Source organism: Papio anubis, chromosome 6 (genome assembly GCF_008728515.1).
Source record: "Papio anubis isolate 15944 chromosome 6, Panubis1.0, whole genome shotgun sequence".
NCBI lineage: Eukaryota > Metazoa > Chordata > Mammalia > Primates > Cercopithecidae > Papio > Papio anubis.
The window spans coordinates 89,649,419-89,658,806 of NC_044981.1; the positions used below are offsets into that span (position 1 = coordinate 89,649,419).

The following is a 9,388-nucleotide window of genomic DNA, read 5'->3' on the forward strand; positions in this document are numbered from 1 at the left end:
AATTTCATGTAAACCAGCATGAATAACTTTAAAGGCTATTCATTTTCCTCCCCTGTTCTGTAATAATTTAAAAACACTAAATAGAAACAGGAAAAGTAAACCAGCCTAAAAGCAAAGCTCTTTTAGAATGAACCCAAAGTGCTTCTAAAATTGCACAGAGAAGAGATATTCTTTCTAACCAGCAAGTTATCCATCCAGAAAACAAACAAACAAACAAACAAAAACAAAAACAAAAAACATTTGTCTCTCCAACCAACTTCTACCTGGACCATTCCGGAATTTTGAATGGTCCATTATTTGTTAACATTCTTTCAGGCTCCACCTACTTAAAACTCTTCCCTTTCAGTCTCAATTTGAAAACTTGCTTTCTAGGTTAACTAAATTACTATGTTGTGCCCTTGATCAGCATTCTGCACAAACACTGTATGTTCTTGTTCTTGTTAATCTAGTTTACAGGCAAAATATAATCTAATTAAATAAATAGCTGAAGGAAGTATTTTCAGTATTTCCTGCTGATTGGGTAATTCACGAATTACTAAGAATTTCTTTGGTTGAACATTTCAAGGCTTAAAAGTTACAATAATTTCAGTTATTGTTTTTTCCTTAAGGATTATTTGCTTAGCAGAAAAACTGGAAAACAGGTAATATTTTAAAATCCCTATACAAATATTGAATCTATTCATTTGCTTTATCAAGTGGTTAGTTACCATTTTAGCCATTCGTCTATCTATTCAAAGTGGAAGATATTAGTAAGAGCTAGAACATATGTGAAAATATCAATGTTTCCTATTTATGTGTATCTAATCTAGGCAGAAAGAGAGAGCAGACAACAGTACTTTCAAATAACTTTTCAATAAAGAAAACTTGTATGTTGTTTAGCCTGATTTGCCCTATTTACTTTATCATGTTCTCTCTATCAATTTATATGCATGTATATTATTTCATCTGAACCACTGAGAGTAACATGGAGACATTGCTCTCCAACCTCCATCAAAAATACTTTAAGATGTATTACTTGGGAACAAGATCATTCCTTTTCATAACTTCATTCAGGAAATTTCATAATTCATTGCTATTTTTAAACTACATCTTTTTTTTTTTCCATTTTTGTTACTTTTTAAATAAATGCCCTCTATAATTTTTTGCTTTTCCTGATCAAAGTTCTACTCCAGAGTGGGTAATAATATTTGTCACATTAGCTTTATTTTATAACATTATCTCAGCCTTCCTTTGTCTTTCTTGACCTTGATATTTTTGTAGAAGATTTCACCTTTTGAGTTATTCTAATATTCTTTCATAATTAGATTCAGGTTATGATTATTTTTAGGAGTCATGTAACAAAATTAAGTCTAATACATATTTTGAGGCTAACTTTTTGGAATGTCCAGGTTATTTTAGAATTAATCAACTAGAATCATATAAAAGGAGAGGTAGCGTAGAAAAGACTACTTTACAGAAAGGATGAACTACTAAAAAATATATTGTTTTTTCATATTTATTAATCTATACCATGTGCCAGGAACTATAATAGATATGGGTGATAATTGTTAAAGATGCTGATTTGCCAGTGTCAGGGATCAGCAAACTACAACCCTTTGGCCAAATCCAGCCACAGCCCTTCATTCATGAACTGTTTTCAGCTACTTTTACACTACCACAGCAGAGAAAAACAGTAGTGATAGAGACCATATGCCAACAAGGTCTAAAATATTTACTATCTGGCTCTTCACAGAAAATCTTTGCCAATCCCTGGTTTAATACAGCACAATTCTAGCTAATGACATTTTTAGATAAACAACTGTTGATAAACAATTGAGCAATGAAAAAAAATACGTTAATACTCAATTCTGTAGTATTTTTTTTTCCTGGGGTAGAGAGATTTTGCCCTTTCATCTTGTAAATATTTTACTATCTATGTGGTACAAAATATGTAGCACTTTAAAATACTCAACGATTCACATTTTAGCCTTGCTCAGGAAGAATAAGGAATGCCGCTTAGCTAGAAATCCTTAGTGTTTCGGAGCCTACCTCTGACAAAATTCTGTTATTCTCTTGCCTACTCCCTGCTGTAGACTGTACTTCAAAGGTCTAAGCTCAGGAGGCTTCAGCATTTTCTGTGTCAGCGAAGACTTTCTTTTCCTTCAAGCAATTTATTAAAGGGAGAATCAGATTGACTTTAGTGAAATATATTCTATCTTTCCCGAAGACAGAATTTTGTCCCATATAAGAACTCTTCTGCTTATGTCTTGAGCAGAATCACATTTTCAAACTGGTGTCTGGACACGCGAATAAATCCCATTACCCAGTAATAGGATTTGTCTGCACACCTCCTGTGCACTCTTTTAGTAATTGAGGAGTCCTTCACAGTGGGCTGGGTTTTTTTCTTTGAATTTACTCTGACATCTGTCCAAATAATTTCACTCTATGGGGCATTTGTTTTATTTAAACCCACCAAGAGGGCTAGAGACTAGTGGTTGATAAAATTCCTGAATAACATGACTATTCTCCTTGATTTCACTCAAGAAGATGCCCTGAAATTAGCTATTGTCTGGAAAAGAACCACAATTCACCTGTTTGCAAAGTAAGGTGGAATGAAACCAACAACTGTGTTCTTAGATGATGTATTAGTCACTGCCACTTTCAAATCCCTGTCATTCACACTGCCTCAAAAATGTGTTTAAAAATTATTAAATGACAGTGGTATATATAAAAGTAGTATGCAAAAATGGATGTTTTGATAGTCTGATAGTAGAAATGTTGTACATTGAGAAATAGCAAGAACACACTCTAGTTATTAGAATGAAATTGTGATTTACACTAGTTATTTCACATCTTGACCAAACTAGATCATTAAGACAAATAAGGTGTGAAACTGGATTAAACGTCCTAATCATTGCCTATACCATCATTTCTTTACAATCCTATCATTGCCAATACCATCCTATCGTTGCCAATACCATCCTATCATTGCCAATATCATCCTATCATTGGCTATACCATCATTTCTAGTTGCTAGCAGATGCCCTCCAGCTCCTCCCCTCAGTGGCTCTCTTCTGTGGTACCAATCTAACCTTTTAATTGTAACAATACTAAGAGTTGCTAGAAATTGCTTTTCTGACCTAAGTTTCTTACTCACATTACCTGTAATTCTTACAACCTTATTGTAAGGTAGACAACATTGTCTTATTGTTATAGATAGAAGAATGAAAAGTCTTTGACTCTCCAAACATCAGATAGCAAGTGACAGAGTTGGGATTAAATCTCAGATCTAACACCTAAAGTCATTTATTTAATCCCAGAGCGCTACACATACCATCAATTATTATTTGGCCTTATTAATTAAATGGAGAACAAGTTCTAAAAATATTAATTGCAATTCTAACATGTTTTGTTTTAATTGGGCTTTATTCTGCTTCAGAATCCTATTTTTCTTAATTGTGGAAATAATAAAAGAAAAAACAAAAAACACACACACCTCTGCACCTCTGCAGTGACAGTGAACCTGCATTATTTATATATTGCTTTGAAACATGCTCATTACTTCACTGCTTGACACTGCCTGATACATGCCAATCTGACACAAGCAAGGAGATTTCTGGATATTCAACTTTTACTTGTCAGATGATGTTAAAGAACTAACCTAAAATATACCTCCAAGTTCCATGGATTAAGTCTTGTTTATCATTTTAAAAATATAAACTTTATATTATGGCTCTGTAGGTTAGCTGAGTTCTTGGTAAATTAAATTGTTTACATTAAATAATCCTTTCTCAGAAAGTTGTAGTTGTTTTTAATTAAAAATCAAATATAATATCTATAATTTCATATGGCTCTATATAAAACTAAAAGGTAAGAATTACATGTAAACTACATCTAACAAGCTACAAATGGACTTTGCATGTTACCATGTTAAATGCATACTAATTTTAAAGACGCATAACACTGCAAACCTCTCCCCAGGGCTTACTATGAGATGTCAGAACCAGTCCTGCAATCCCGAGACACCATCGCAGCCGCTTTTTACTTCTGTTTTTGCAACAGGAATGGAAGGTGAAAAGTAGGAGAAAACAAAAATAAAAGACCATTCATTCTGAAGGAAGCAAAATAGGTAGAGTAAGATATTTTTCCTTTGTTTAAAAAAAAAAAAAGAAAGAAAGAAATGTGGAGCAAGGGACATATGAGAAGTTTCCAAGAGAGTAACTTGTGATACAGAATGCCTATAAGAGGGGGAGCTGTCTAATTAAAGTGCAGAATCTCCAGTGCCATGAATATTGGAGTGACATATACCCAGCAGGTGAGAAGAGATTATATAAAGAGTCTAAATACAAAAGAAAAATCTCAGAGGGAATGGAAAATGGTAAGAGAAAGAAGCAGAAAACAGAGCTGTCTCGGTAGCCACTGGTTTAACTGAGGTTACGCCTCACCAGGAGAGAGAACTGAAGACATGAGACCAGTGAGAGACATAGATGTCTCCCAGAGAGAGGCTTTAGTTTTTTTTATTTTTTTTACAGAATTAGCTTCATTTTGTCCTAAGAATGTTTGCATCTTTATTATCCCTTTTACATTCACTCACTCTTTTCTAACCATCTTCCAAGCTTTAATTTTTGAAAACATTACTATACATCATATCTTTAAAATAAATAATCAGTTTGTTATTTAATTTTAAAGCTTTTGACACTTCTTGCCTTCATAATTTTAAAAACCACACACATAAAACCCTGAAATAAACACAGTAGGTCAAAAGTTTCACACCATTTTGGGGTATATCCATATGATCTCCGTAATTATATAATTCTGCCTTTTAAAATATACTATCTAAATCTAATTTTTACTTTTCAAAAATTATCTTCAGTAGTAACTAAGTATATTTTCTGCAAAGTGATTTCTGAGAACATTATTCATTAGAATGTGAGAATAGACATGTTTATTTATAATTTTTTGAGTTTGAAGTCTGTTTTCTGATAGTTTATGTATATACTTTCAAAAAAATTTGTATAATTTTGTGATGATGTAGTTGACCCAAAATATATTTTAAAAGCATATCTTGATAGTAAAACATTAAAAACATTGATCATATTTTTTGTAATTATCATTCCAATTGTTTTCATCCTACACGGACACCTTTTGCAGAAGGTGAGGGACTTGGAAGCCATTTTACCAAAGTGGTAGTCAACCCAAGAGACCGGTATTATTATGCTTTTCAACTTAAACTCATTTAAAATTTAAAAAGCAGAATTAAATAACAATTTTAAGCAACCTCAGCACTTTTGGTCACTCGTGTTTTCACAGAGGATTATGAACATTATATAATCTTTGGGAAAATTGGAAGCAACAATTCAACTTTTAGAATAATATGGATTAAGCAACTCTAACCCAAAAATCCAAACTCTGAAATGTTCCAAAATCCAACACTTTTTGAGAACTGATGTGATTCCCAAATGGCATGCCCAAAGGAACATTTTGGATTTCAGATTTTCAAGTTAGGGATGTTTAACTCGTAAATACAATGCAAATATTTTAAGATTAAAAAAATCCAAAATTAAAAATGCTTCTGGTCCCAATCATTTGGATAAAACATACTCAGTTTGTAGCACTTGCCTCTCTCACTGTATCTCTCTACACATAACAATGACATGGCCCTAAACTATAGTACCATTACTAACAATGATATTACATTATAAATGATGATACTTAAAACAGCAGTATATAAAAATGTCTCAAATGTTTTAATAGAATTTAACTTTTCCCTAAGCTACTTTTTTGTGGTAAAAACAAAACAAACACTCAAGGTTAAACCACTTAATACGCTTATAAACTTGAAAGATTAGACACTTCAGTTACGTAATAAACTCCATTTTAGGAAAGCAATATATTATAAGTTTCAAAGATTTGACAAGTTCTATAGAATATCTTTCATGAGTAGATGGAAAATTTCAAACTGCAGGATCTTCTGCCAGGTAAGACTGGATGTCATTGGCTGGTTTGAGGTAGAATTCGTTCCAAGGTATGCAGTGGCAGTACAGTAACAATGGGGTGATAGAATGCACAGCCTGGCTTTGAACACTGAATGTTAAATCTACAGTGTTTTGGATGATACAAATGACATTCAGTTTCCTTAGAAGCAAGGAAGTAGTGATAGAGCGGACCGCTAGAAGGTGGCACTGGCATTATAGCTACTGGTTTTGGAGGCAGTACTCTCATTCTCCCCACATGAGTAAAGGGACAATCTGGTTTAGTCCCAAAAATGCTAGAGCTCAACCTTGCAACATATTTACAATTTTGGTGAACAAACAAGCATTTTTCAGGAAATGTACAATTAGGGAAGGCTTTCCAAGGTAAAAAGGGATGATGGTAAGTACACTCATCCCCATATCTACCAGCAGGCCAGTACTTGCAACTCTCCAACACTTAACCTGTTTTTGTTTTGTGCCTTACTTGCAGTAATGAGTTCATGTGAGAGCTGGTTGTTTAAAGAGCCTGGCATTTCCCCTGCCCCTCACTTCCTATGTGATATGCCAGCTTCCCCTTCGCCTTCCATTATGATTACAAGCTTCTTGAGGCCCTCACCAGAAGCAGATGCTGGCATTATGTGTCCTGTACAGCCTGCAGAACTATAAACCAAAATAATCCTTTTTTTTCTTTTTTTTTTTTTTAACCCAGTATCAAGCACTACGTTATAGTAATGAAAACAGACTAACGTAGTTATTTTTGCTTCTAGATTGTTATTCTTCAGACATAGCCATTCAAACTATATTGTTGGTAGCTTGTTTAGAAGATGGAAGGTAAGGTCTCTTCAGGCTTTGCTAGAGCTCACACTCTATTGGAGATGCTTCTTGTCCAGGAACCATAATCAACACCTTTCTCCTCTTATTCTATATATACATACTTTTTGCTTTAACAACTGAACTTACAAGAAGTTACTTTATTTAAAAGTTTTCTTCCTTAACACTCATTTTTTTCTGCATTGTTTCTGAAGAAAGGACTACAAGTCTTTTCTAAGCTGTTAAGCAATTCTGGCTAACATCTCCTTTTCATGTATTTGTTCTATGTATCAAGTCTCTTGCCAGCATGAATATTGTTTTGCGGTTGTTGAAATTACAACCTGTTTAAATGGACCTCTGTCTGCATTTTAACTTGAAGATCCAGAGTCAATTTCAATAGAAGGGTGAGAAGGTCCATATGTACATGTCACTATAGATTTTATTTTTTTGAGATAAGTGATTCCTCAGCACAAAATTGAGGTCTTCTTCAGTGAGATTATCTGGTTTTGGCTTATCATCAATCACATCTTCAGAAGATGCGGGCTTCCTCCATGATTTCATTGTTGACATTAGTCAAATTGTAGCTCCAACCTTACAATATGTCTTACATTAGTGGTTTTCTACTTTTGTGAACTTAAAAGAATCTGGAATCTTTTTTTTTTTTCTTTTTTTTTTTCCAGGTTTAGTGCTAGAAATGACAAGGAGCAGCACTGCAGCTTCATTCTTTCTTTCATCTCCCCAACTGAAACTTGGGGAGATCTTGCTTGAAGGCATGTTACTATTAAAGATGTTGGTATCAGAGGACTTTGACTAGAGGGTTTTGTTGTAACAGGGAGTAGTTTACCATGAAGCCATACGATGAATCAAATTGTATTACTTCCTAGAAATAGGGACCGATCGTCTGTCATTTGATTGTGTCTTTTCTTGTTTGATATCATTACCATAATGCAATCAGGAAGTTTTTATCAATATAAGATCCCAATTCTTACAATTTCCCTTTAATGGTACTTGCAGCTGATCTTGGGTGCCAGTTTAAATGGTTCCAAGGCAGATGACGGGCTTGGTACTGCTCTGCACTTTGTTTACTTGAAGCCAACCATGGGCTCGCACCTGACAGCTAAACAGCAGCTGCCACTGCTGCCTACACTGCTACACGTGCAGCTCTGCAGAAAGAGACTTATTTAATGGATGGAATGGATGTGGAGTTGAGTAGTGCCCCAAACAAATGTTCATTCTTTCACAAAGAACAGCATATTGATGGAGACCACTCCATCAATGGAGAGCAATAAAATGTGATAAAATAGGACCAAGTCAGAGTCACACAGGGGTTCCGCCCCACACCCGGTATGGTAATTTTACAAATTAAACCTTTGACTTCCCTATTGTTCTTCCCTACCTCCATCCTGTAGGGCCACCTCCAGAAGATGAAGATGAAAGAGTAATGGAAAAGCAGACCACTATCCTCCTCTCATTCTCTCTCTCCTAAGCCACATGTTGTGCCAACAGAGGACAGAAAAGCTTTGAATCCAGTATAAAATTGCAACGCTAAATTCGACTGATAAGAAAGTTATGGAATCCACTCGAGACAATTTTAAGTGTCTGTGACAGAACATATATATGGCCCATTGAAGAACAATGAGTAGAATAAATGCAAAACGTGTCATGTTTATACCCTATTGAGACAGACATCTCAATAAACTGATTATAAAAATATAACAAGCTAACACTAAAATCATGTGCCTTTCAAAAATTATTTTCCTGTGATTCTTATAACATAAAGTATAAGGCTATTTTCACATGTGTGCAACAATTAATAATCTAAAGGAGTTCTTATGTTTAAACAAAAGTGTATCTTCCATGACCTGGTAAGGTAAATAAGAATAAGTAAGAATTTAAAGGGTTTCTGAAAATAATAACCATAACTAATGTTTTGAGTGTTTACATGCTAGACATAGTTTTTTCTTTTTTCCTTTTTTTTTTTTTTTTTTTTTTTGGTGGGGGTAGGGGGGCATGGGCAGAGTTTTGCTTCACTTTTGCTGCCCAGGCTGGAGTGCAATGGCAAGATCTTGGCTCACCACAACCTCTGCCTCCCGCATTCAAGTGATTCTCCTGCCTCAGCCTCCTGAGTAGCTGGGATTACTGGCATGTGCCACCACACTCAGCTAATTTTGTGTTTTCAGTAGAGATGAGGTTTTTCTAGGTTGGTCAGGCTGGTCTCAAACTCCTAGCCTCAGGTGATCCACCCACCTCAGCCTCCCAAAGTGCTGGGATTACAGGCGTGAACCACCACGCCCAACCTTTAGTTTTAAAGGAAATGTAATTTCATTTAGTAATCATAAAAATCTTACTCAGTAGGTATTAAAATTAGCCCCATTTTACAAATCAGAAACTAGCATTTAAAAACCTTAAGTAAAAAGAAGCTTCATCTTGAAGAGGTAAATTTGTGACTGGCATGTGAGTGTATTCAAGCAATCCAATCGTGAGATAGAAACAATCTGACAAAATAGAAGATACGTTCAGCTAGAGAGAGTATTGGCTATATATGTTTTTGAATAGAGAAGAAATTAAACTAATAGAGGTGTCCAGTAGAAACGGACAGTTATCTTTCAGTACTACATGGGATAAAA

General features: G+C 34.6%; 1 long non-coding RNA gene across 2 annotated transcripts; it reads left to right on the plus strand.

The window, feature by feature from the left end:
• Nucleotides 1-292: 292 nt before the first annotated feature.
• Nucleotides 293-8,493, plus strand: LOC103883866. Of its 2 annotated transcripts, XR_001901455.2 has the most exons (4): nt 293-520; nt 609-641; nt 3,961-4,108; nt 8,171-8,493. It is a non-coding gene; the product is annotated as an uncharacterized LOC103883866 (long non-coding RNA). The 2 variants fall into 2 exon arrangements; XR_646236.3 differs by having other exon boundaries at nt 296-641.
• Nucleotides 8,494-9,388: the final 895 nt, after the last annotated feature.